The 27,585-nt window shown below is 42.2% G+C and overlaps 1 protein-coding gene across 20 annotated transcripts in view; it reads left to right on the forward strand.

Annotated features, from left to right (window-relative positions):
- The window catches only part of HMBOX1 (homeobox containing 1), a 130,835-nt gene that overhangs the window by 3,396 nt on the left and 99,854 nt on the right, over positions 1–27,585 (forward strand). For 2 of the 20 annotated variants that reach the window (XM_085218294.1, XM_085218285.1), the window contains exon 2: positions 1,104–1,213. The exons of the other annotated variants lie outside the window; for them this stretch is intronic. The gene's annotated coding sequence lies outside the window, so the exon portion shown is untranslated. The remainder of the gene's footprint in view (positions 1–1,103; positions 1,214–27,585) is intronic. 20 annotated transcript variants of the gene reach the window in all.

Raw genomic sequence — 27,585 nt, forward strand, 5'->3', positions numbered from 1 at the left:
TTTGGGAGAGGAGTTGGAAGAATGAATGAAACAGAAGCACGAGCAATAAAAAACCGTCCGCTTCATAAAGGCATCTCTGAAGATGTTTGGTTGCATGCAGTAGGACATGAACAGATTTCCATCAAACGAACTGCGCAATTGAATCTGAAAAAAGCAACTTGTGTTTTACTGTGATTTCTGTGCTGAGCTTTTAAGGGCGCTACGGAAACGCACATTCCAGCACTGGGATCTGTGGCGAGCAGTTCTCAGCTCATGCAAAGTTTAGGATTTGAAATGGAGCTCTTGAAGGGATGCTGCCAACTTGAGATTCCTGCTGCAGAGGAGCGTGTCGTCCTTTCTCCCCTTCCTTTATGCGGTTTTGACACTTCTAAAGTCGCTTCTAAAGTCGCTGAAGTCGATTTCACTTGATGCTGATTTTAATGGAGCAGGCGTTGGATCTGCATGTGAGCCCTTGTGGGATTGCCCTTTAATTATACCTATGCTGATAATATTATCTTGCGTATTATCAATGGAGTGAGACCAATGGCATGATTATAGTGGGATTTTTAGGAGGTAATGATGAGAAATGGAATTTTTTTTGGTCAGCTCCCATCCCGAGAGCTGTTGTTATATATTAGATTATTAATAAACTGTATTTTAGCGTTCTAGTGTTCCTCTGTTGACTAAAACTCCTTTCTGACTTGTACAGAGATTAGGGCAGCCGGGCAGCCAAGTATACTAGGAGTTCACATTTGAGCACTCAGTCATGCAGACTGATTGTATGTTAGTATGAATGCCGTTTCCAGTGTTCGTGCTAAAGATGAGTGTTTGGACAAGCGCTTATAAATTGGGGAACAAAGCAAGCAGGAATAACAAGGTATGAAAAGAAAGTGTTATTTTTGGTTTCGCAGGTGACAAACCAGGGTGTGGAGGGATTAAGATACTCAGGGTCCTGCGTGGAGTCTGTGGCAGTAATCAGTCCTCCATCTCCAGTTTGTCAGGGCTTTAATTGCAGTGTTTCTCGTTAATTGGCTTACATCCACATTTTAAAAATAATGTCTAGAGATTATTTTCCTTTCTTCCAGTTTGAAGAAGTATAGCCTGAAGTTTTTTTTCTTTTTCAGTTGAGCCTTGCAAGGAAAGGGTTGGAAAGCTTCATCTAAACAGCACCTCCCTGACATCTGATACTATCTCGGAGCAGCCTCTGACAAGTGAACCCTCTCATTGAAATCATGTGAGGAATTTTGTTACTCAACACTGAAGATCTTCTGGGGGAAAGGAGGTTGCAAACTATTAACTATGTGGTCTTCTTTGCGAGCTGGCACAAAAAATGTTCTTATGCATTGAGGCGGTCATGTGGTCCGCAGAGAGGAGCAGAGAATGGGCTCTGTAGTTGCCGGCCAAGTGAAAATTTCATCTTGCCACTGTGAGAAATGCATTTATTTCTGTGCTGTGCCTGCTACAGAGAGATAGAAATGCTTGAATTCTGGTCTTTCTTAAAAATCGCATTGTTTGATTTCCTTCCCCTCTCTTCCCACTCGACTGGGTTAGCCTGCGGCCGTGAAAGCAACCAGAGGAGCTTCTATGGTAGAGAACTTTAAAAATCGTATATTATGTTTGGGATGCTTCTGTTCTGTGCTGGTTCAGTCAGGTTGACCAAAGAGGTCGTTGTTCATGCGGGCTTCCTGCATAATGTGCTGCTGAGCAAAGTGCTCGTTTCACAGTTATGAAACTGCTGCTATCACAATTACTGCATCGTAAAGCCTAACCTAATCAGAAGTGATCGATTTATGGCCACCACTTGTGTGGTGCACTGCTGGAGCAGGACTCTGATGGTTCAGATTTGATTCATTATGGCTGAGCCACTGTCCTCCTCCTTTACTGCTCCCTGATAAAGTAATACTTTGTACCTTTGTCTGTGAATCTTTACGTACTTTATGAAGATCTCAGTATTTTAAAGGTAGAGAAACTGAGGCATAAAGGCTGAGTGACTCAGAGCCACACACTGAGTCCGTGTCAGTTGTACTCAGCTGCCTCAGTTCCCCAGCTGCTGCACATTTACACCTGTGATACACTAATTTGCTGTCAATACATGGAATTTCTTGGCTAATCTTGTAATGCACTCAGCACAAATGCCTGAGTCAATGAGGTTTATTTATTTATTTTACAGCGATGGGAGAATTTCCCGTCTTCCATTGACTTCTGTGGTTTGACACTTGTCTTCCTCATTTATTCTCTTAATTTTATTGCTTTTAAAGCTGTTAGGTGTTTTGTGTTTTTTTTTTTTTTTTCCCGTTCTATCAGACCAAAAGGAGCACTGGGATAAGTTTTCTTATAAGACCATAAGGGATGCACTCTTTTCTTACGTTGCTTTTCTTTTCTTACTTTGTTTCATAGGAGTTTTTCAGTGTTGGACTTCAAATCTATCGTAAGAATGCACATGCATGATTGTTACAGTTTTGATTCAGTGCCATGTTAACCTGGACACCAAAATACTGAACAGTTGCAGGTTTGATGTGCTTCTTTATGTACCAAATAATCTAGGACTGGTTATTCTTCTTGTCTGTGTGCAGATTTCCCTTTCCCAGTTTTTAATCAAAGCTGCATGCAGAGTTTGAAGTTAAAAACTGCTCTTAAAACTGGGAACTGCTGTAGTGGAGTGCTTCTGACAGAGTGAATTCTGCTTCATCTTTCCATGCAGCCCCAGTGTATGAAAGGTCAGTTAACTCTTTTTCCTACAGAATTTCCATAGGAACGTTTACTTCATTTCATGGTGGTTTTAGTGCAGTCACTGTCCTGAAACATATCAGCAGGTGTAGCTAATCAGGTTTTATATTATATATATATATTATATATAAAGTACTTCTGTGGTCTGGCTGGACAGGGACCTAGCTTTGTGTGTGTGTCCGCAGCATGTTGGCAATGCTTTCTCCCAGCTGCTGTTTGCCTTGTGAGTTGGGTGTTGCTTTCAGATCTGTGGAAGAATTTTTTGCAGCCGGAGGAAAACAGATTTTATTATGTGCTTCATAGATGGAGGGGCCTTCTTTTGTTCTCCGTACGTGTAAGGAATCTATGGAGGTTAGATTAAATTTATAGAAATCCCATTCACTGCTGTGGTTGTAGATGAGGTATTAATATTGGAGTAAGGAAGTAATTTGCGAGCCAGGCATGCAAAATATATTAATTATGTTTGGTTCTGAATATCCCCATCTCAGTCTCTCTTGCCTTGAATTCCTGGCTTTGGTTTCCTCTCCCCTTTTGAACTTAGCAGTTCAGAAACCTTCTTTTCTTTTCACTTTCTGAAGTTTGTCAATAAAACAACTCCCACTGAAACAATACTGTGGGCTGTTCTTTCAGTGAGCATTGTGAGCAGCTGGTTTTATTCTTCTGATAAGCTATGTCGTATCAATTAGGAAGTGTAGCATATAGTCATTTCCTGCATTTAGAACTGCCCATTTCTTATGCGCTCTGAAGCAAGCCCTGAATCTGCTTTTTGTTCTTCCAGCAGTACTGCAATACTAATGGAAGCAGAAAGCATTTGGTTAGTTCATAAAATACAAGCGCCGTTTCTACTTGGGTATTTATTCTGACCTTTATTTTGGACACTTTCTCTGCCATGATCAGATTCTCTGGTTACAATGTCAGCTTTCACTAGAAGTCCCTTTGTGATTTCACTGGCGGGGCTTTGGAGTTGGAGCTGCTGGGTGTGCAGCAGCTCTGACATGTTAAGCGGTACTCAGAGGTTGAAAAGGAAAGTTCTTCTGGCAGTGAGATGTCAGCGGGCTGTCTCGTTTCTAGGCTCTGCTGGAAGTCTTGCTTTATGACCCAGGGCAAACTTCTTGACTCGCCTGTGTACCGGCATGTAGCATGAATACAATCCTTTCAGGGCTGTTGAGATGTTTGCATGTTCCTAAAGTATTTGAGGATTCTTGGCTGGGTGGTGGTGCGTGCTGCTCTCGGTAATATAAACATGAATGACATAAGTGTATTTACACAGAATAAGAAGTAGTTATTTAAGCTAATACTGATTTTTTTCATGCCACAGATGGGAGAGGTAAGCAGTTCATCACCAGTTTGCTCTGCCCAGTTGTGTTATGCATTGTTTGCAGACCTCATGGTGGTTTTTGCTCTGACTGCATTTCACAGGGGCTCCATCTGCTTGATGGAGCAGTGCTGTGTAGTGATAAGGACAGCAATCTGAAAAAGAAGGAACTTACTGAACTTGAAACTTATCCCTCCCTTCTTAATTTCCTTACCCGTAGAAGTAGAATGATGTTAACATATTGGAGATTCATAAAAGTTAAGGTGAGAACAGACAATTAAATCACCTTGTCTGATATGTTTTATATGCTTTATATCACAAGTCTTTAAATTTTAATCATTTGCTCTGAAACTGAGACCAGTAACCGATGTTTGCCAAAAAAAAAAAAAAAGCTTGGACAGCTTTCCAGCCTTGAATGTCCATCTCCAGTAATTTCAGACTCCTCACTTCTGGTAGTGTGTGCCATCTCACTGCTGCAAGTAAGTGGCTGATTCTAATTGGAATTTGTCTAACTTCTGCCGCTGGTTCTTGTTATGACTTTCCTGACAAGATTAGAGCCCTTTAGTATCCAGTGCTTTCTTGCCATGGAGGTACTTACACTCTGTAATCACGTTAGTCAATTGATAAGGAAACAGAGTTGAGCTTTTAAGTCTCACTCTGAGGCATTTTCTCCAGCACTCAGATCATCCGGTGATTCTTCATGGTCTCCATTTATTTTTAACATAGTGGAAACCAAACATGGTGAATGTTCCAGTCTGCCTCTTATCCACACAGACTATCAAGTGCAGTGACCCTTTATACTATGCAGCTGTTTAAAAGGTTTGTAGGATCCTTTTTGCATAGGGAAATCCTGCTCTGAGCCTGAGGTTCTTCCTAATAAAGTCTGCCACTTAACATTATGGTTTGCATTTCTTAGTTTACGAATTTGCCTTTGTTTTCAGATTCATTTTGCTTTTCTGGGCACGGTTAAAGCAGATATTCGGACCTCTTTCTTTGGCTGTCCTTTCCTCACAGTGATGTACTGCTCCCATAGGCATGGTGACGGTCACAGATTTCTATCTGCAGTGCAAAACGTTGAACTGCATCAGACTTGAAATTTAGTGACAAAAAAGAATTGACATGGTGCAGTACCAGAGAGTACATGGAGAACGCTAACAGGCGGCTCTCAGAAAGCACCAGTCGGTATGGAGCAGCTGACATGGATCTCCACTGGAACCCAAGTACACTCTGTGGACATAATTCATTCTGTTTGACTACGTTTGTAATCTTAAGGAGTGAAGTTAGCCTTTTATCAAGGCATTTTTTTCCACGAGTACATGCTGACTGGCATTACTGCTGTCCCTGTTCTCTAATTCTTTAGTGGGATAATCTTTGCTCTGTTGGCTTGCCTGGGCTGGCACGCTGCTGGCCAACTGCACAGTGCTCTGGGTTTGCTCCATCCCTTTTTTGAGCGTTAGCATAACATGAGCAGCCATCCTGAATGGTGGGTTCCAGAAAATCCCTCATTTTAAAAAAAATTGATTGGTAAGAGGAGCATCCTATGGTGTTTTATTCCTGAATGGCCACAAGTACAAAAGCGGAGTGCTCTTGGGAATGCCATGGTGCATCTCTGGCAGATTGCACAGCTGGGTGGGAGAGGAGAACTTCTAACTCTTACAGATACCTACTTTGGGAGACACTTGTGAGTTAGCCCTCAGTTCATTCCGTGGGCAGTGTTCTGTTAAATATTGGTGTCACCTTGTCACACTCAAGTCAATTCTGTTGTATTCGTAGCAATGTGCCTTGTTACTTTTTGTTAAAAACGCAGCTGCCTTCACTTGGCTGTTCCTTTGAATTCCCTCTTCCTATGCCAAACTGATTTAGCCTTTACTGCCTCCATGTTGCAGCTGTAATCAGTACTGCACATGAATGTATCTCTCTGGTAGACAGGCAGTATTTATGTTGTTGCTTTTTAGGATGGTGGGGATCCTGAAACCAAAGCTGATTTAAATGCCATTTAAATCATTACCATTGTCAGTAACAAGTGATGTAGGTAGCTTTGTTGTTGTTGGCTTTCCTTTTTCTTTTTTTTTTTTTTCTTTCCTTTAAAGGTATGTGAAAGGACTTGCTCCATTGAAAAGCATCTGTTTTGAAACCTGCAGTCCAGTCAGCTGAAATGCGGAGGGGTCAGGCATGTGTCTGAAGTTTGGGATGTCTGCTTCCTCTCTGGCGATCGGGTGGGAAAGCCGCCAGAGAGATAGGCTTTGAAAAAAGGTTTGGAAGGGGGCACGAAAGAGAGGAGGACTGAGAGACAGCGTTTTGGAGGCTGGAAAAGGTACTTTAAAAGAGCCGTGCTGTTTTACTGCTTGAAATCTGAGGTGCGGCCCAGTGGAAGTTTAAGACAAGTAAGAGAGACTCAGAAATGTGTGCTGTTTTGTGCTCATAAATATTTCTTACAGCGGCTTTCCTGCCTCCTCACTAACTCGGTATTCGGTATCTGATTTTTCTGTTCCTCTGCTGTCTTCTTGCAGGAGTTGTTTATTGACTGAAATTGTTTCCATATGGCTGCAACGTAGAGCTTGATTACATTAAACGTGGCGCTTTCCTGTGGCATTGCAGTGCTATGAGAAGCTCATCCCTCTTTTTTTCTCCTTCCCACCTCCCCTTCTTCCACAGGATTTTGTTTCTGGAATGTGGAACTTGCTAGGTGTTATCTTCCCTGCTCTGAGGCTTGTATAACTGGAAAGCTGGGATCCAGTTCTTTTTTCGGTCTTCATACTTGGTTGCTTAGGTGGGTTAAGCTTGCTCATAAATTGCTGATAAAATACTTAAGATGAAGATTAGAGTGACGTGATTGCGGTTTGAGAGCATTACTGGAGCTGGGCCCTGAGGTGCTAAGCACTGTACAAGTATGCAGACAGGAGATAGCTCTGGAGGTAAAGACTTAGTGCCCATCAAGGCACTCCGTTTAGATTGCCTTTGCTTACACTGATGGGCGGTTTCAATATTGCTCCAAGAGGGTGTTAAAATTCCAGGGCATGGACTCTTCATGATCCTGAAGGGCCGAATTCACCACTTATCAGGAGGCTGAAAACTCTGTCTAGTTTGCAGACAGCAGATCCATTTAATAGCAGGTGGATACAGGTGTCTTTGATAAGAATGAAAATAGGTTGTTGGTTGTTAGCTAATACAACAGCAGTTAGCTAAAAAAAACAGCATCTCCACTCTGTAATTTTGCTTGCTTTCTTATAGACTTTTGTTCACAACCTGGATTCAAAATTGTCTTTTTAATTAAAAAAGAAAAGATACACACGTATATACCTTTTCTTAACCCCATATGTTATTGACATCTAATGCAATGCCTCTGTTTCTTGCAGTGGATTTGAACAGCATCTAGGCAATGTAGTTTTACTTTGGATATCTGAGATGAAGTGAAGGCATTGAAGTGATGGGAGTCACTGTTGGCTGAGCACATGGAACCAGAATCTGATGAAGTAGTAAGCCACCTTTTGACAGTAGTAGCTACTCTTGCGTGTGCGTAGAGAATATTTTCTTCATTTTCATATTCAGATAATTGAGATCACAGGCTATTTAATTCCATACTGAGAAACCATTTAGGAGCTATAAATGCAAAAATGCTTGTTTCCCTCTCATAACATAAGGTGGAAAAAAATGCGGAATGAGGTTGACTAATACAAAAATCTTTCAGTAGAGGACACAAGGTTCAATTTATTTAATAAAGATAATTCATGTGTTTTCACTAAAGCATTTTAAAATGCAAACTATGTTTCTTTAACCTTTTTATGCATCTAGCACATGAGGTATCATTCAAAATTATTAAAATTCTTAAAATGTCACCTTTGTGTATTAAAACTGTTTTCTGAACAACGTGGCTAATGTCTGAGGGTACCAGCAGTGGTGCAGCTACTCCCTTTTCAGTTGCTGCAACATGAAGTTCTCTCCAGCCTTTTCAATTCAATGTAAAATGCGAGTTTCAAGAGTAGAAACTTTGCTACAAATGGCATCTTGAATGGAATAGGGCACACAGGAGCTTTGCGTGTCTTTGAGGCAGATTCAAGCCTCAGATTATTTAGATTTGCTTTGTAATTTAGAGTTGTTTGGTCCCAGGTATTTGGAGGTCAGTGACTGTGGAGCACTCGTGGCTGTCCTCTCTGCTTCTCCTGTTCCTAAAGGACTTGCTGCCTGGAACCTCACTCCAGCAAAGGTGTTATAAGCCTTAAAACAGTGATATGATGGAGCTGCCTACTTTCAGCCCCACAGAAAGGTGCCCCACTTCAGTGGAAAGGTGGATTTAAAGCCTTTAATTCTCCTTTATCTTTCATTTATTCTACTTTACCCTGTCCAAGATGCTGTTTTTGTGGTTTCCTTTATCAATGGCTTGTACATGCTGTGAAGAAAGAACTTTTTCTGAAAGGACATAGATCTTCCAGCCATGACAGGGTGCTACAAACCCAGATTTTTCTTAAAGGTTTTCCTATCCCCTGTTTTGCAGAACAGTGTGGAAAAGGTAGGCAGGGCAAGCCTTCATTTTCTTCTGTCCCTCACGAAATGTACCAGTTAGGTGGGAGCAGAAATGGAGTTTAAGGTGCGTTTAGTTTCCAGTGTTGACATTTTCACAGAAAGGGGAGAAGCAGGAGATGAAGGGAGACGGCCACCACCCTTGCCTCTTGTACCTCTTGCACATCAGGACTGTGTCTTGCCTCTTACCCAGTGGATAGCAAAGTAAAACCTTCCTCTTCAAGCCACTCCAAAGCTTTCTTCAAGGAGCTCCTTTACGCTAACAAAGGTTAGATAGTAAGCTATTTACTTTTCTGTGATTTGTCAAACCTGTAAAACAAAATGAGTTGATGAAGGTTCTCGTGTGTTTTATGTGAGTTCAGATATCTAAGTGTGGAATAAAACTAGTGCCAGAGTGTCTTTAATTTCCATGAAGTTTCAGTGCTTTTTTGTGTGTGAGCCTTTAAAACAAGATATAACAAATGTTAGAGGTAGTGGGAGTGCTCTCTGGGTTTTGCAACAACTAAACTGGAACTCTATTAAGGAAATTTCCTTTTTTAATTAACAAGTGATCACAGAGCTCTAAGACCTTTCATACTTAATCATAATTAATTCTGCATTGTTTTTGCTTTTGACAGGTTTACTGTCCACTTTCCAAAGGAGACATTGGCCCTTCCTGCAATTATTTGATGAAACAATTTACTTTTCAGCCTTCCCCCCCCCCTGCCCTTCATAGTAAAGTCTGCTTGGAAATCTGCTTCTGGTGCTCTCTTGGGTGCTGCTTCCCATGGTTGCTGTCTCTTGGGTATAGAGAACTGCACAGTGCAGGAATTGAAATGCTTTTTTTTTTTCTCCTTGCCCACTCCAGAAATCCAAGTCCATAGCGTGGACCTTCTTATTAACAGCATGTGTTAAATTTCCTGCAAACAACTGTATGAAGAGAATAGTCCTTCAGTCTTCTGTTAAGAATTACTTCTGAAAAAAGACAGCAGGCTCAGGGCAGCACATCGTGGCTGCAAATGTAATTTAGTTTTTAAATGTTAAAGAGAGGAGCTATGAATTCTGAGGTACAATTGTGTGGAGATGTGATTTGGGCAGTCCTGAGCCCCCCCGCATTGCTTTGGATATGCTGGGACTGAGCTCTGTGCATTCAGAGCAATGAGAAACTTGTCCATGCCTGTTGTTTGCAGAATCCAATTAAACTGCAATTAATATTTCTCCCATTCCATCTTGATTCTTTCTTATCCCTTCTCCCAACACCTATGGACAATCTTTTTCATACTTGTTCCTGCGTTTTTGCAGTTAGTTTCCAGTTACAGGCAAAGCTTAAAATCCATTTTAACTTGAGCTTTCGTCAGCCACAGTACAAAATTGATTTAGTGATGTTCTCAGGTTCCTGAAGCCACTAGATCAAAATGCCTACCTCATAGTCCTTAGAAAGGTCATCTTCTTAGGGGAAGAAATGTCTTTGTAGTCCATGTGTTGCACCAGTACCAACAAGGTCCATGTGGATCATCGTGTGCTTGCACATTTATTTATTGCATTGTTAGGGAATGAGGTGCAGTCCAACCTGAGCAATTCAGTGGTGTGTTGGGGAACTCAGTAAAATGGAGAAACTACAATAATTGTTTTGTATAGATAAACCCTGGCATTTTTCATCCTGTCCGCTATTTCCCTTTTCCTACTTTTGAAAGGTGGGCTTTCTAAAGTCTTTGATAGTAGCTCTGAGATGGATTTGTCCTGCTGGACTTAATGCTGTCTGTAACTGGCACAGGGGAGAGTTAGAAGGCAGTTGCTTAACTGGAGTTTTATGTGGCAGATTTCTGTGAATTAAGTGAAGTTCCTGCTTTGCTGCATTGGTGCATGCACCTAAAAATAAGGGTATGTCTTGAAAATACAGCTTTAAGCAAGACCCTGATCTACAGTAACAACAGTGCTTCCCTGGATATAGGTGGATGAGCATGGTAAGATTTACTTCAGAGGTGCACATCACGATGTGGAGTCTAAGTTGTGTTAAAATCAGGTATAATAAATGAAAGGCAGTGCTGGTCAGGTCAGAAGTTTGCCTTCTTTAAAGCACAGTGCAGCTGTGGATGCTGAGGAATGACTCTAAGGACGGGGTGAACACTGATACCAGTATGTACTTGAAGATATCCACACAGCCTGGTTCAGGCTTTCAGTATAGCTTTTGTATCCCATCTATTCCAGTCAAAGAGGGGCCTATGCAAGTTCAATCCTTAATAGAGCCTTTGTCTAAACAAGCTGCCATTCCCAGCTGTGACCATTGCAGTGTTCACCTATTCAGTGTTGCATACCTGGAGGCTGGGTGCCCTTTGTGGAGTGAGATCTTCATAGTTCAGTTCCTGGTGAGCAAATGCCTTCAAGTCACTTTTGTTCTTTTTCTTTTCTTTCTGATACCACAATTCAGTCCTGTCTTATACCACCACTTAAGGGGTGAACAAATACTGTCATTTAAGTCACCTCTACTGGACAGTAAGCAATCTCTCCCCACTTCCCCACTTCCCCCCTCCTGAAGTTGCCATCCTCACTTATCTCCGTGTTCGGTCACACACTTGGCTCACACGAAGTTGGCTGGGGTAATACAGACCTGTGCACAGCTTCACATCTGGTGTGGCCCAGACAGTTTCTGCCCACAGTGAGTGGGCAGCACTCACACAAGCTGCTGCCTGGGCTGCAGGGCCTCCTGAGGGGTGGTGGCAGTGGAGAGGTGCACGGCCCAGCTTTTCACTGACACGTGCAAGTCTGGGAAACTGCATCTCTGTGTCCAAAGTAGCATGAGTGTTACAGAATGACAGCAGCAAGTCTCTGCATTTTAGGTTATCTGCAAACATCTATAGGACTCTCTGTTACTGTTTAACTCCTGTTCTGTGTACTCTTTGTACATAAAAACTGAGTCTGCTGTCCTTTAGAAAGCTGAGGTTGTTTTCTGATCTGTTGGTAGCTTTTTGGTCTGGTGTGTGCTGTTTGTCATTTCCCTCCCTTATAAGCTATACACCTCTAGATCCCAGTAGGCTTTCCGTTCTCTTGCTCATTGTATTAGCACTGCAGTTATGTCTTCTTTCCTGTCCCCTCATACTGTTGGATCATGCTCTCTGTCTCAATACTGTATTTTCTGAAACCCATTTTTTCTATGTAAATGCTACAATGTGAGCTTGCTTTTGTGGCTGCAGTGATCTCTCTAAGAGAGTTTCTAGTCTTCACTAAGGATACTCACCTTTCTTTTCCCACCCCCCCCACCACCCACATGTATTTGACAGCCTCAGAGTTTTGGAGCATGACTGCCTCTCAGTTTACCTAAAGCATTACTTTTATACAGAATATGTGCAAACACCATTTCTAACACGGTACAGCAGTGCTAATTCTTTAACTGAGGGAAAAGGAACCAGAAACAGCACTGCAATGTTGTTTCCATTAGTTACATCATTGGAAGCACAAGGATTAGTTCCTTTCACCAACGTTTATCTTTTCTGATTTTATTTTGATGTATGCATATAAAAACATTTCGGTTTCTTTGTCCCTTTGCACTTGAAGCTGTAACCTATTTGTGGTACGTAGTAGAGAAGTATTTTCTTCAGCACTTTTGGTTTAAAGTTCTTCCTGGGAGAGGAAGAAAAGTTGAGACTTATTTCCAACAAAAAGCAAAATGAGAGGACAGCAGAATCTGAACTGAGCATCATCTCTGCTAATAGGAGCAAAGACAACAAAATAGATTGAATGGTTCCTTACTTGCTCTGTTTTGGAGAAAGCAAGGGAGAGCGGTAGGCTGAGGAGAATAATCTGCAGCTACACTGCTGTGAATGACATTTGCATTCCTCCTTGTGTGAGACTGCTAATGGTTCTAATAGGAATGCATTGGAAATGGATTTTCTTAACCCAAAATGAGTAGCGTGCTCGAGTTCCACTGCTTCTGCTGATTTCTACCCAAAGATTCTTGCTTTACAGCTGTGGTATTAAAAATTCATGGGGCAGCTTGAGATCAAAGCAAATATATATTCTCTTTACTGTGTAAGCTGGGGTTTTGTGGAACGTGTGCATTGCACCAATTTGTCTTATATAGGTGGTGTTTTCCTAGCAGAGGCAGACAGCCTTTAGGTTGTGTTTGAGCTGAGATGTGGGGTTGTATCCCAGTCATTGGTGGTGGTCTGCTTCTCTGTTGTCTTCCCTAGAAATCTTCAGCACTGTGATTCATATTTGTGGTTAGTTTGGGGTGTTTTTTTTTGCATGGTTCTGCTGTGTGTTCCACATAAATGGGGTCCCACTGGTCTGCTGGAGGCTGCTGTGCACTTCAAGCTAGGCCTGAGAACATGGCCGAGGCTATTTTAACCAGCCTTGCAGTTAGGCCTTCAGGCTGGAGGCTGTTTCCAGGAAGGGGATGGTCTGTCTCTGTGTGTTTGCTCATTGCTGAGAACAAAGCAGCCCTGCTCTAGGTATTACGGGAGTGACCTCCTGATAAGGGCCTTCTGTTCATTCATATTTCTTCACTGAATAACTTCCTCTTGCCTTCCTTTCCCACCTTGCCACACATACTTCAGAGCATATGAAAGAAAGCAAACTGTCATTGGATAATATGTTGGTTTCCTTTCCTTTCTTTCCCACCTTGCCAGGACACAGGCTCTCTCTTTTGCAGAGAAAAGCCTGTAGGCATGAACCTCGACTGCTCTGGTTCAGTAACACAGCAAAATTCCTTGCTGTCCCATGGTTTCTGAAGGGCTGTGCTTGCTCGTCTTGAGGTATCTCTTTGAGATCCATTCGTGCCAGTTTTCCCTTAAGTTTTATTCCACTCTGAACATGCCCTGGTGGGCTGGTTTTTATGTGCTCTGTTGCCTTTGGACTGTGGGATTTGTGTGTGTATGTGCTGGGTGTAGTTGAGCCCAGTGTGCTGTTTCTTTAAACCACTGATAAAAAGAAGGGGGAGGGAGGAGAGGCAAAAATCTGAAAAGCTGCTAGATCTTAAAGATTAATCAGCCTAGCTTAAATAGCAGGCAGGGCTACAATCATTCTTTTCTACACATTGTTTCCTTTCATTCTGCTCTTGCGATGTTGTTTCTCCAGGGGAAGATTTGAAGCTGCATAAGACTGTTCTTGTATTAATGTCAGGATGGAAGCTGAGATTATTTGTGTGAATATGTATGAACAGTTCCATTACCTGGAGTTACTCCCATTCTTTCCTGATGGGTGGAATTATGGCCTTATATGGTACAATTGTTTATCTATTACTCTGTTTCCACACATCTGTGTGTGTGGTTACAAACTCCTACTCTTGCATATGAGCTTCCATCCCGAGTGAAAGAGTGACAGGGACTCATTGGCCTGTGCAGATGATAAGAACAGTCCTACTTGTAAATATTCTGAAGAACATGCAGTAGTATTCTCACAGAAAGGACAAAGTCCCTTCCTGGGTTGATGCAGTTATCTAACTGGCTAGCATTGGCTTTTTTTTTTTTTTTTTTTTTTTTTTAAATGTAAAGAGTGTATACTGCTATGCCTGAGGGCTGCTTCTTGCATGCACAACTCCTTCTGTTTTTGCAGTAACCAAAGAAATTATGTGGGTAACCTAGAAGATGGGCAAGGAATAGGGTAAAGAAGGGGCACTTACTAAGGCAGGTCAATCCCCTGGCAAGGGCTTCACTGGTATTTCCTACCAGCTGCTCACCCTCATCTTCACTCTCTGCTGGGGGTTTTCTCTGTTCCTGTGCAGGCTAACTAGGCTATCAGAAGACAGACAAAGAACCCAGGAGCCAAGGAACCTTGTTTAAGCAAAATCAAGTGTTCTGGACTCTGGATATGAGCTAGTTCTTGACTGCTGTCAGTGTTTCCCAGCCTCGTCTTAAAAGCTGAAGAAGTACAGCTCTTCTTAATCAATATTTTGAATTAAGAATAAGTTTTACTGAAAGAGTTAATGGTTTTATGACTTTACCACAAGTTCATGCAAGTGGTAGCAGGCTACAAGGTGGGCCCATGGGTTTGCTCTGAGAAAGCTGGATTGTTTTTTTTCTTAGATTTAAGAAATATGAACTTAAACCACATTAGGCAAAAGGAAAGGCTGTAGATAGCAGGCAGGTTTTGTAACACTTCATAGGCAGCTGGCAGACCTCGTTGGGTGCAGCCCACTGCCTTGGTAGCTCCATCTGTAAGGGATGGGTTTTGCCACCACCTAGGGCTGTAATGAGAATTGATAGCTGTCCCTGGGCTCTACTGCTTAGAATAATATATGTGTGACTTATAGCTGAGAATGTGTGTTCATTTATTGAATAGTGTTTGATCACCAGATCAGAGCTTGCATTTAGGGAAACAAATAGCTTCTTTTTTTATCTCACCCAATCAGAAGCAAATGTAGTGAAGTGAATGGCAAGATGAGGAGCAGTGGGTGGAGTTGTTTGGTGGTGTGTGGGGCTTTGTTCAGAACAGTTTGGCTGCTGAGAGGGATTTAATTCCTGGTCAATAAAAGGTGGTTATGAGATCAACTGGTAAGCAAGGGAAGATAAGTAAGAAGGAAAAAGCTGCTTTTCCAGCATCTACTGTCTTGTCGCTTTCCCAGTCATGATTTTTGGGGGTACAATTCTTTTCTTTTTCTGTATTTTTGCTGAACAGGGGGCTCACAGCTCCAGGCAGCAGGGGGAACAATTAGTGTTTCTCTTATCACGCGTGGCATCTTAAAGAAACTGTCTTAAAGGCAACAATAAATGCTCTGGTAATAATGCAGACTAAACTGTACTTAAAAGAAGTCTGTATCCATCACTCTGATATACTGAAATAGCAATCTGCTGATTTGATGTCAGGATGATGAATTATGACCTTTTTATTATTTATTTTAAGGTTTGGTTGCAGACTTTATAAAAACAAAGTGTGTCTGGTTCTGGCTGCAAGGTTTATTGAATGGCTGGGAGAAGCTTTCAGATGTGGAGCACAATTGGTGATTTGTGCATATAGATATGCCAATTTACATATACAAATACATTTACATCTACTTACGATCTACATAGGTAAGTTACAACGTATAAAATTACAGACAGGTGTAAATCGTTCTTATTTATATGCATGGTAGTGGCTGCAGGTCAAGTCATGGGTGGCACCTTGCTGTGCATGGGAGCTCCTGCACAGGGAGAGACAAGTTTGAGGTGGTGGGGAAGCAACTTAAGATGAAACAGAGTAAGGTACGTGTGGAGTGACACTGAGCTTGTGCAGATTTATGTACATTTCTCTGAGGTTTGATCTAATCCTTCCAATTTGTGCAGACGAGGCCCATGGAGAACATCCCTGAAAGCAGTGTGCTCGTGTGTGGCTTTGCATAGTGAAGCCCATGCTGTGCTGCTGTGCTCTTGGACTGCTGGTGGAACAGCCATGGTCACGTAAGCTCACAGGAACTGTGGGTTCATATGGAAGCAGATCTGGATGAAAACGTTGCACATCACTGGTCATTTGTTTTAAACTAAACTCAGGGAAGTGGTTCTTTGAATGGCCAGAGTTCAAGTTATTCATCTACTGTGTGTGACCATGTGGGTGCTCGATAGCTTTGGTGCTTGAGGTTGGCTCATGGTGGCTTATCTTGGTGTCTTGAATCGGCTCAAGGTCTGATATGAAATACCATCAATTGCCTTCTCTTATTCCTTATTCAGGCTAAAACTTCCCGTCACTGAGTAAATGTTTCCCTCAAACTATTGATGCTGCATTTGCAGCTTCCTAGAATGGCAGTAATCAACTTTGCCTGATCAAAGCCTGGTTTAATTCTTAGAAACAACTTACTAGAACTGTCTGAGCATTTCCTCCATGTCCCGTGTGATACAAGAATGTGGTCTGTATTTGTGTTGTTGTTGTTTGTTCCTTCATAAAGGGTGAGTGCTTTTGTTTGTTTGAATTTCATGTAATTAATGTAATTTCCCCCTCCCCCCCCACCCCCTTAGTATCATAGAAAGAGACAAGGGGACAAGGGAAAATGGTTTTAAGGAGGGAAGATTTAGGTTGGATGTCAGGGGAAAGTTCTTTCCTATGAGAGTGGTGAGGTGCTGGAACAGCTGCCCAGAGAGGCTGTGGATGCCCCGTCCATCCCTGGAGGTGTTCAAGGCCAGGTTGGATGGGGCCCTGGGCAGCCTGGGCTGCTCTGAAATGTGGAGGTTGGTGGCCCTGCATGTGGCAGGGGGTTGGAGCTTCCTGATCCTTGAAGTCCCTTCCAACCCAACCATTCTGTGATTCTTTGAATTGCCACTAGATGAGGCAGGCAATGCCTTTGTATGGGAATGCTTGGAGAGTTAATTGTGGCAGACCTGTTGTGTGTAGGTGTAAATATTCATAATATGCTTGTCTGATCCGTTAGGTAGCTCCCAGCCATTCTCCTGCCCCATAAGTGTGTCACACGAGTGTGTATTAACCCAAGGATGGCTTTGAAGGATGCTGTTTGTATCACCGTGTCAGTTGTCAAAGTTAGCACTGTGGCACAGGGATTGATTTAAATCAAAGTGGCTTAAATAGCAGGCTAGAAACTTTGGGTTGAATAACTGAACTTAGTTTTGCACGTGTATTTCTTGCTTATTGTAAAAGAAAAGTAGAGTTGTGTTGATATCTTTCAGTTCCCTGACAGGTGTTACAAAAACCTAACCAATTGCATTACTTCCCATGCACTTATTACATGCTGAATTAGAAAATAGTTAGTTTAGTCATATTTCCCAGCTGGCTTTTATGTCGAAATCACGTCAAGTTACATTTGGATGGAAATTGGGATTCAATTGACAGCACAGTTTTACTTAGCTTCATGGCTGGTACAGTTGTGTCAAAGTACAGATTTTCTTTTAAAATAAACTTATTAAATGCAGTGAGTTTTGACTGTGAAAGGTAAATTTCACTTAATTTCTTGTTACCTTGCCCTTCAGAAACATAGAACTAGCGGAGCTCATCAACTTGCTTTTAAATGAGGAATAAAAATAAAACGAGAAACTGTTTTTCCTGCTTTTTGAATTCCCAACTGGTGTCTCAACTTTGAAATCTGTACTCATTGAACTGAGCTAAATAAGCAAAGTTAAAAAGAAAATGTTTGTTCTTTTGTACTTGCAGGCAAGGATACTGCTTGAAAGATGGGCTGGCATTCAATCAAACACTAGTTCTAGTGCTTACCAAGTGACTTCCACCAGTTCACTGGCTTGATATTCCTTTTCCTTTGTAAAAATGTTTGAAAAATATGTATCTTACTTGCTTTGTTAATATATTTAATATTGGTCTCCTTAGTCACATGGTGCTGTGCATCCATGGGAGAGAATCTTCATCAGGGAGTCTGGTGACTGGGACAAGGGATAACGGCTTTGAGGGTGGGTTTAGACTAGCTATTAAGAAGCAACTGTTAATTTTGAGGGCAGTGAGGCACTGACTGAAGCTACCTGGAGAGCTGTGGGCGCCCCATTGCCAGCAGTGCCCGAGGCCAGGGATGGGCTCTGGGCTGGGGGAGCAGTCCCTGCCCACAGCAGGGGCTGGGACTGGGCAGGATTTGAAGTCCCTTCTGACTCAGACTGTGGATGCCCCATCCATTCCTGGAGGTGTTCAAGGCCAGGTTGAATGGGGCCCTGGGCAGCCTGGGCTGGTATGAAGTGGGGAGGTTGGTGGCCCTGCATGTGGCAGGGAAGCTGGAGCTTCGTGATCCTTCCAACCCTGGCCATTCTGTGTGATTCTGTGTTCTGGGATTCCATCCTCTGTCGTGTGGCATCGTCAGGACTTTGGGGGATAGCACTGCACCCGCAAGTTCACATTTATGTCCTGGAAGCTGATGCAGAAAAGAGCTCACTACAAGCAACGCACTGAGGAGTGTGCTCCAAAGATAACGTCTGTGTGAAGTCCTCGGGCTGTTTAAATGATAGAATTTTGTTTGTTTTCTTCTCTTGTGCCTACCCTGTACGTTATAAGGATGAGTCTCAGGGAAGGAACTGTTAAACCTGCCTCTGTGGAAGGTTCAGGGCAGAGTGCTGGCCGTGGAGCAGGGCTCTCTGCCTGCTATTTTCAGCTTGTTTATCTTTTCAGATAATGCTTGCCCTGGCATCATTCATAGTACTCCTTTAACTTCTAAAGGCTTTAAATGCAAGGTAAACATAGAGCATCTCCTCGTACTGACTCCTTCTTTCTAGCTCTCGTGGGCTATTTAAGATGGCAGCAGTATATCCTTTTACTGACAAAGCAGTGGGTCTTGAGTGGATGGTGGAGCTGCAGCAAGGAAGTGCTAAAATTGGAACTAGTGCGTAGAATAAGAAATGGTTTGAGCTCCGCTGCAGGCAAGATAGGAAAGTCGCCCTGCAGTTGCTGGAGCAGGAGCTCAGTTTGCAAAATAAGCATTCTTAACAGATGCAACTTCTGTGCAGAAGTTAAAAATAAATTGGGAGGAGTAGGGGGAAAAAAACAAAGTTGGAAACAAATGCAGGTATCTGTTTGTGGCGGCTCTCAGTTTCTGAGTGTATTGAAGAATGAAGTTCTGAAATCTTGAAGCAGGAAATGTCTATGTGCCATAAGAGTTTTATTTTATCTCCTTTTAAAATATTAACTTTTCCTACTCCTGTGTCTGGACTGTTTTCCTTCCTAAAATGATTAAGCTTTGTCTACTTCTTACAGTGCTCGGGGAGAAAAATGGTGGTCTGTTATCTACAGGGATTTGAGGGTACACAGATGTAGGGAAAACTCTGTTTAGTGAATATGTATTGGGGATATCACTTGGGCAGTGATCCCCAGAACACTTCAGAGTGCTGGTAATCCTGCTAAATCCACCCTGACTGCTGAGTGGGAGAGCCCACCTGGGGCCTTGCGTTCTCAAATGCAGTGAAGTTGTAGTGCTGTTCCATCTTTCAAGTACTGTGATGTTTTAAGCTGACATATACTGAAATCAGATCGAAATGACCATGCTAGATATTAGCTTTGAGCTTCAAAATGTTTGTGGTTTAAAAAAAATAATCATCTTCATACTCCAAAGATTATCTTGTTTTTCCGTATACACTTGAAAAGGTAAAAGTACTCCATGTTTACTCTTCATTTTTGAGAGCTGTGTGTTGTGTGAAGTGTTACACGTGCACAACACCTTCTGAATTCTTGGTTGCAGATTGCTCTGCTGTCCCAGGGTACTTGATCAGTTTTAAATAGAATTTGTATGATCATAGAATCACAGATTGGCCCAGGTGGAAGGGACTTCAAGGATCATGGAGCTCCAACCCCCTGCCACATGCAGGGCCACCAACCTCCACATTTCATAGCAGCCCAGGCTGCCCAGGGCCCCATCCAACCTGGCCTTCAACACCTCCAGGGATGGACGGGGCATCCACAGCCTCTCTGGGCAGCTGTTCCAGCACCTCACCACTCTCACTTTAAAGAACTTGGATCATGAGATCCAAGTTCCCTTAATGTACTCATCTCTTTCCAGTTTCTCCAACATTTCCTTTTCCTGAATGAGAGGATGAAGGCAAAAGCATGGAATGGAGGTATTCTGAAGGGCAGCTTGCAAGAGAATTTGGGCAGTATCAGAATCACCTGAAAGTTCATGTAGCCTGAGGAGTGGGGAAACCAGGCCCAATGATTGCAGCTGGCGGTGATCTATGAGCATTTTGGACAAAGCTCTCAGACACAGACTGATTTTTGGGGAGTCCTGTGTGCTGCCAGGAGTTGGACTCAGTGGTCCTTGAGGGTCCTTCTATCTCAGGAGATCCTGTGACATCAGAAGTACTTTGTATAGGCAGTGCTGAACTAAGTCAGGTTGAACTGGAGGGTGAAACCTTTTTCCATGAGCATGGGGCTGGGAGGTGCTGGCTAATGTTTCAGTTGCCTTTAGAAAAGGCAGTTTTTCTTTAATGAAGCGGAGCCTACGCTATGTTAATCCATGCTTTGCTCCACTGATCAATGCAGGAAAACAGCATGCTGTGAAAATTTACCACTGTAGATCAATAGCCCCTAGCTACCCAACTGTATTAAAGATAATTGATGGGCTGAGGGGAACTTGTAAACACTTGTTTGTCCCATCAGCAGGTTTGCTTATGTGTTTGACAGTAAGGATAGCTGCAGAGCCACTGTCAGCTGTAAATGTATTTCTGGTTTTACTTGGGATGGCTGCAGAATGTGCCTTTATTTGTCTTTTAGACCACGTTAACATTTCCAATGTGATTAGACATCAATAATGAAATGAATTAGTTGACAGCAAATTTTATAATTTTTTTTTTTTTTAAATAAAAACGACCAAAAAACCACCCTTATTAATGCTGAGTGAATTGAGATTTGAAGAAGCATCCAACTGGCTTTGGCTCCAAGATGGTGTTTTAAGGGATAAACGATCAAGGTTATGCAAATGAGTGAATTGATCAAAACTGGTGATTTAAATCACTGATTTACATCTGCAAGAGGGAGCTTTGATTTAAATCATTGATTTTAATCTTGTTTTGGATTGTACTTTCATTATTTTTGTAAAGACAGGTTGATTTTCATTGGCTGGTAACTATTTGAGGCATGTTTATTTGCAAACAAGCAGAGCTCTTAAGTTAATTTCTTAATTTTTTGCTTTGGGCAGGAGGGGAAATGCTTGACTAGCAGGGTAAGTAGGGCAGGAACGTGTCTTTAGGCAGGAACGTAATTGAACAAATCCTTATTTAAGTTCCTAATGCTTTTATTTTCCAGAAATGGCAAACAAGCTCTGTATAGATAAGGATTGGCACTGAAAGTGAAAAACCAAAGCTCACTGCTCTGCAATTGTGTTTAAATGTAGCTATCTTAAAATGCCAGTTAAAAACAAAACAGAGGAAAACATCTTAAAAATGTTTTACATTTTAAAACTGATTCGTTAAACAAAGAAAGCATTATCTGCAGTTAATGAACTGAGCTGTTTCTGGATACTGTGTCCTTCAAGGTTTCAAAGTTGGCAGATCTTTATTCTCTTACCTTGGTTTTATTCACAGATTAAAAGAGGAGAAAACAAGCTTTCTTGCTGTTTTTTTTTTTGTTTTGTTTTGTTTTTTTCCCACTCCCAGTTGTTTTTTCAGCTTTTCAGTGAAAAAGTCATTGAAATGAATTAGATGAATGAACTGCACTGAACAAAATGCTGCTTACGTGCAAAAGCAGGCAAAGGTGTCTGAGCAGTGGTGGCTCTGCTCCCAGGTGTTTGTGCTGCACCTTTCACCAGTTAAGGAGTCTCATTTACTTCCCTTCCTCCACATTAGTGCTATCTGCTAAATATTTTACATGTAACTTTAAACAACGCTGCATTAAGGTTATGCATCGGAGTTTTTGGTCAAAATGTTAAGAGACATTTGAAAGAAGTCAAAAGTAAAACAAAAACCATTTTCTCTTTCCTTCTGAAATCTGTCCAACGCGAATACAGATATTTTCAGAGCTTTTTTTATTGGTGAATGTGATCTAGTTTGGTAATTGAGGTGAAAGATGTGTTACGTTGGCTTTAAGCATCGAATACAGACTGAACTTCTTTTTTTCTCACTCTGAAGGAATTTATCTGTTCTATTTTTGCTGTTGTGGTTTGGGTTTGTTTTGTTTATAATGTAGAGTGTGTCCACTGGAGGGGCCTGGGGTCCCCAGCACAAGAAAGACACAGAACTTTTGGAATGGGTCCAGAGGAGGGCACTAAGATGGTCAGAGGGCTGGAGCACCTCTCCTGTGAGGAAAGGTTGAAGGAATTGGGCTTGTTCAGCTTGGAGAAGAGAAGGATTGAGGGAGACCTCATTGTGGCCTTCCAGTACTTGAAGGGAGCATTTAAACAGGGGGGGGAACAGCTGTTTGTGAGGGTGGATAGTGATAGGACAAGGGGGAATGGTTTTAAACTGAGACAGAGGAGGTTTACGTTGGATATTAGGAGGAAGTTTTTCACCCAGAGGGTGGTGAGGCACTGGAACAGGTTGCCCAAGGAGGTTGTGGATGCCCCATACCTGCAGGCATTCAAGGCCAGGCTGGATGTGGCTCTGGGCAGCCTGGTCTGCTGGTTGGTGACCTGCACATAGCAGGGGGTTGGAACTGGATGATGTTTGAGGTCCTTTTCAACCCAGGCCATTCTATGAGATTCTATGATTCTATGAGATTCTGTGAGAAGTTCAAGTGCTTTGGTCACTGCTGATGTTCACAAGGTGAAGGACGCAAGCAAACGCAGCTTAGTCCTCTCTGTGACTGAAAACAAAAGGCTTTCACACTTCTGTGTTCTGTCCCGAAGTCAGAAGACTTATTATTGAAGCCCGAGAACAATTATAAAGAAGATGAAATAAGAATAGACGAGAGATTCTATTATATTTATTTCATTAAAATTGATGGTATGATGACAGTTTGGTCTCAGTTCTAAAGAGCACCTTAATTCCTTTGGTAATTAACTGTTTGCTTATTGCACTGCTTCCTCAGGCACTGCATAAAGTTCATGGCTAGGAAGAAAGACAGCAGTTTGAAGTTCCCAATGCCTTCCCATCTTCCTCTACAGCACAGGCAGGCCTGCTCTCATGCTTCTTACAGAGCAGCACTCATACTCTGCTGAAGGACCAGCTGTGTGTTTGAAGCTGCAGAGCAGGGCCTTGCTTTTTCCTTGGCAAAAATACATTCCTCAAAATGTAGTTTTCTCTTTCATACCGCCTTAAAATGCCTTCCCGTGTTGATTTAGCTGCATTCTTTTGGTTTGCTGTACTGTAAATCAAGGAGAAAAGTGAGGTCCCAACGTTGTGTCACTCAGTTTCACCTGAGTTCTGCATTGTCAGGTCATTCATCTGCTGCTGTTGGCGATGCTGTGATAAATACCTTCCGTCGTTCAGGTGACTACTGCTGGAAGTGAAAAGAATGATACCCTTACCAGGCATTCCTGACACGTTAAGCTTTGTTTAATAAGTTAGAAAATAATTGCTGTTTCTGGTGGAAAAAACTACATGAGTCCAAAGTGCTACTGCTGTTTGGTTCTGTAAAAGTGGTAGGAGGAAGCAGTAGTATGTCTGGTCTTAGGATCAACTGGAAACATCTGCTGCTACATCCTTGGGTAGTTCACTTCCATGTCTTGAATTAGATTTTAATTCTCTTATCTTCCCCCAAAAACTGGGCACATGTCTGAATACAGAGTGTGAGTCGCTGGCTAATGGGATGTACTGAGCTTGCCTATGCGTATTAGGGCATTCATTTAGAAAAAAAGGTGATGTGAGGCAGAACAGAAATATTGATGGTAAAGAGAAGTGAATTGATTAGTGCTCTTTACCTTATTGATAACACAAGGAATACCAGGTGTAAAATGAAACACAAAGGATATCCTTTAGGATATGTGCCAGCTTAGATAGGAGAGTTTCTTTCCAGTTTCTGTGAAACACCTGATTGCTGGTGGTGTTATAGAGCTCATCCCTCAAAAATGTGGCCATGGGAGTAACAGATTAGCAATCTTTGGCTGCAGTTAATCAGTCAGTGGGGGCACGGTCCTTGGCCAGCTGTAGCACATGCTTTCCCTTGCTTAGGTGGACAGGCAAGCAGAAGTGGGATGAGAATGGGGTGAGAAAAGAACTCGAAGTGACAGGCTGTGAGGATAGATAAGATAGGGTAGAAGCTGAATATACTGCACTAAAAGGATGGGGAGGTGACGTGAGTTGAGGGAGGATTGTCACAATGAAAGCAAAGGGTGAAGGGATCTGAAGTGAAACCCTTAATAATCCACTTGTCAAGAGATGTTCAAACCCAGTGTGACGGTTTGCTGCAAGGAGTTTGTTTTCTGTGTTTACTGTAAGGACTACAAGAAGTGGTCGAGCTAAATTTCAGTTACAACTGAATGGGAAGCAAGTAATTCTAGCCGTGCTAGAGTTTTGAAATAGCTCGTTTGCAGAGGTTTAATATTCTGGTTGCTCTTCCCTGAGTTGATGTAGGCTTTTCCTGCCAGTAGCTTCATCTCAATGCAGCAATAGTTATCTGTGAGTCAAAGTGATCCTGCAATAAAAGGGCCTTCTTAATCAAAGATGGTAAAGTCGGAGACAGTCAGTGCTTTCAGCATTGGCATCCTGTTCTGCTAAGGCAATCCCACGTAGGAGGAAGACGGACACAAAAAGTGATTTGGCTGTAATGCAGCAAAACAAATTCTGGCCAAATTGTGGACTTGGAGTTAATGGGTACACAGTGTTACTCTGCGAGCCTCTGTAAGCCTGACTGGAAATCATGGTGAGCATTGTAGTCTGTTAACTACTTAGACTGTTTCGTTATTTCATGTTTGACTTCAGCTGGTGAAAAATGGGGCACTTTCATGTCTTATATTTCAAAAATAAAAACATTTTAAGAATATTAGAAGTAAATCTTACTGGATTGCTTTAGAGCAGCCATAAGGCTGTGATCTAATCCATTTATATGTATGCATGTGTCATCCCCTCTCTTCCTCAGCCAACTGGATGTTGACTTACGGTGTCAGTTTTCTCCTTGCAGATGTAGAGCTGAGGCTGTTCTGCTGTAACGTGTTTTATAATACATTCACGCGCTTTGCCTCATGGAATGGCTGTACATAAATTGTGCCCAGGCCATTTAAGAACATAATATCCTTGCTGGGTCAGACTGATGGTCAGACCAGCCTGGTATCCGATCTCTGATTACCGTAACAGTGCTGCATGCAGAAACTCAGCCCATTCCCTGCAGCTGAAGGAAGTTTGATACAGCAGGCAGAACCTGCTCATGGCTTCAGCTTCATGCCTCACAACTGACAAAGTTCAGGCCGTCAGATGTCCCATTTCTGCCCTGCCCACATCTCTCTCTGGCCTGAGTTTTCTCTCTGAGCCTACTATGCCTGACCTGCTTTCTGCAGCCCATCTGCTGGTCTGCTCTTCTCAGCAAGGCCACGTGCTGCTTCTTGACTGATCAGTCTGTCCTAGCTAAGAGTGGCTCCAAACTCCACTTCACAGGTTAGCAGACTCCATACCTACCCAGGTTGGTATTTTCAGTTTGTTCATTTGTGGCCAAGAAAGTTAAATTCCTAAGACCCAGTTTAGCATGTACGAGGCATGAGTAGTCATTTGAAACTAACTGGTGTTTGTTGTTTACGCCCTCAACATACAAAAGAAAAAAGATATTAAATCACAATTTACTGCAGCGAAGGAGTTGATTCTGTATTAAGGCTATGAGATATATTTATTCACTTTTCATTTCTCAGCTTTTCTTTTGCTCTCTATTATTTGACTCTAGGAACTAGAGCTTAGAGAAAAGCAAACGCTAACTGTGGCTGTGAGGACAGTGAGAAGGTTGCTAAGATGTTTTACTTTCTGATTTGGCTTCTAAAGAAAGACTTTAAAAGACTCCAAACTGTCAAAGTTGTCTCACTTCCATTTTTCTTTTTCACATCCTTAAACGGTTCAGTTGTCACAAGTCCGTGGTGTGAGCTGCAGGGAATCAACCAGCTCTCTCCAGCCTTAAACTCTTTCAGTGATCCAGGTATTGACCCTGAAGGGAAAAAGCACAGCCTCCTTAAACTTCTGGAGGCAGTTTGCTGCACACGGCTTTGATAGAACTTGTTGCATACAGTGCAGTCCACCAAGTGGGGACAAGGTGACAGTCTTCAAATTCTGGACTCAGGTTGTTGGGCTGGCTTTATACGGTCAGCTGTGCTGATGGAGGAGAAGAACAGCTTCTGCTGACACGGTAATATTGCACAAGAGACAATGTTAACATAGAGAAGGATTTCTTACTTCACTGTGCTTGTTCTCCCATTTCTGTAGAAGTAGCAATAAAAGCACCTTTATGTTACCATAAAGTAACAGGGGAGGAGGTTATACTAATATAATATAATGTAATTTTCTAGAGCAAGGAGTCCCGAGTTTGAGGCTTAGGTAATATTGGGCTATAACTTCTTTCACTCCATTTGCTTGCTAAGATCTTAAAAGAGTTTTGTGAGGTTTCCAAATGAGTGTCATCTTAGCCCTACTGCTGTCACAGTGTGTGCAGTGTGACTTGGTATGCACCAAGCTCACTGCTTTGTTGTTTTTAATACAAAGTGCACTTCGTACTTCCATCCATTTTGATGGCAGATAGTTCATAGCTGCTGCATTCAGAAAATTTGCATTCACTTATATCCCAAAAAGGATTAAGAAAAGTGGAAAGTGAAGAAGGGTTGGATAAGTTCATGGTCTCTAAGCAGCCTCAGAGGCTGCTGATTGGTTTTCTTCTCTAGAGGATCTTGCAGCATCTTACTGCTGGAACTCCTTCCAGGAGTTCTTTCAATTATGTGACTAACTCGGTTATGGGAATCTAGCTCTTCACAGCGGTAAGCTAGGCTCAAGTGTGGAGTTAAACCGGCTTAAGAGATGGCATCCTTGTGCAGACAGAGACAGACTTTGATGTAACTGGTAAGTCTACAATACATTATCAACTGGATGTAAAGAATCATAAAGGTTTGCTTTAAAAAACTGAAGTTAAAAGTACCCTTTTATATAAGCCAGTATTTTGGATAATATTCTTAGAACTAACTGTAAAAAGTAAAAAAAAAAAAAAAAAAAAAAAAAAAATTAAAAAAAAAATCATCCTACTGTCTCCTGCGCTTGGCAATAGAATTGTTAGTCAGCAAGAATGTGCAGAACTTTGTGAAAAATTGTTTTTTAGATAATTGCTTGTTGCAGACTGTCTAGAGGAACTCACATTTTATTTTTGGCATATTGCATTAAACAGTAGCTTTTATATTTTAGGACGGATGTGTTGATTTATGTATCCTCCAGTCCTCTGGTGGAGGTCCAATTTTCCAAGCTTGAATACTTGTGTTGAGTAACTTGTTTCCAAACTTCCAGTTCTTAGATGAGAAGATATTACCTTTGCAGCTCAATGCAGAAGGGTAAGATGAGCCTGAGAGGCCTGAAAGCCTTCATAGGAATAGCCCCTCATCTCTTGTGAGGCCCCATCTGCAGTGCTGGCCTCAGCAGCACTGAGTGCGTCCAGGCCTGGGGTCCCCAGTGCAAGAAAGACACAGAACTTTTGGAATGGGTCCAGAGGGGGGCACTAAGATGGTCAGAGGGCTGGAGCACCTCTCCTGTGAGGAAAGGTTGAGGGAACTGAGATTGTTTAGCTTGGAGAAGAGAAGGATTGAGGGAGACCTCATTGTGGCCTTCCAGTACTTGAAGGAA

This window comes from Meleagris gallopavo, chromosome 2 (genome assembly GCF_905368555.1).
Source record: "Meleagris gallopavo chromosome 2, MGAL_WU_HG_1.1, whole genome shotgun sequence".
Taxonomy (NCBI): Eukaryota; Metazoa; Chordata; class Aves; order Galliformes; family Phasianidae; genus Meleagris; species Meleagris gallopavo.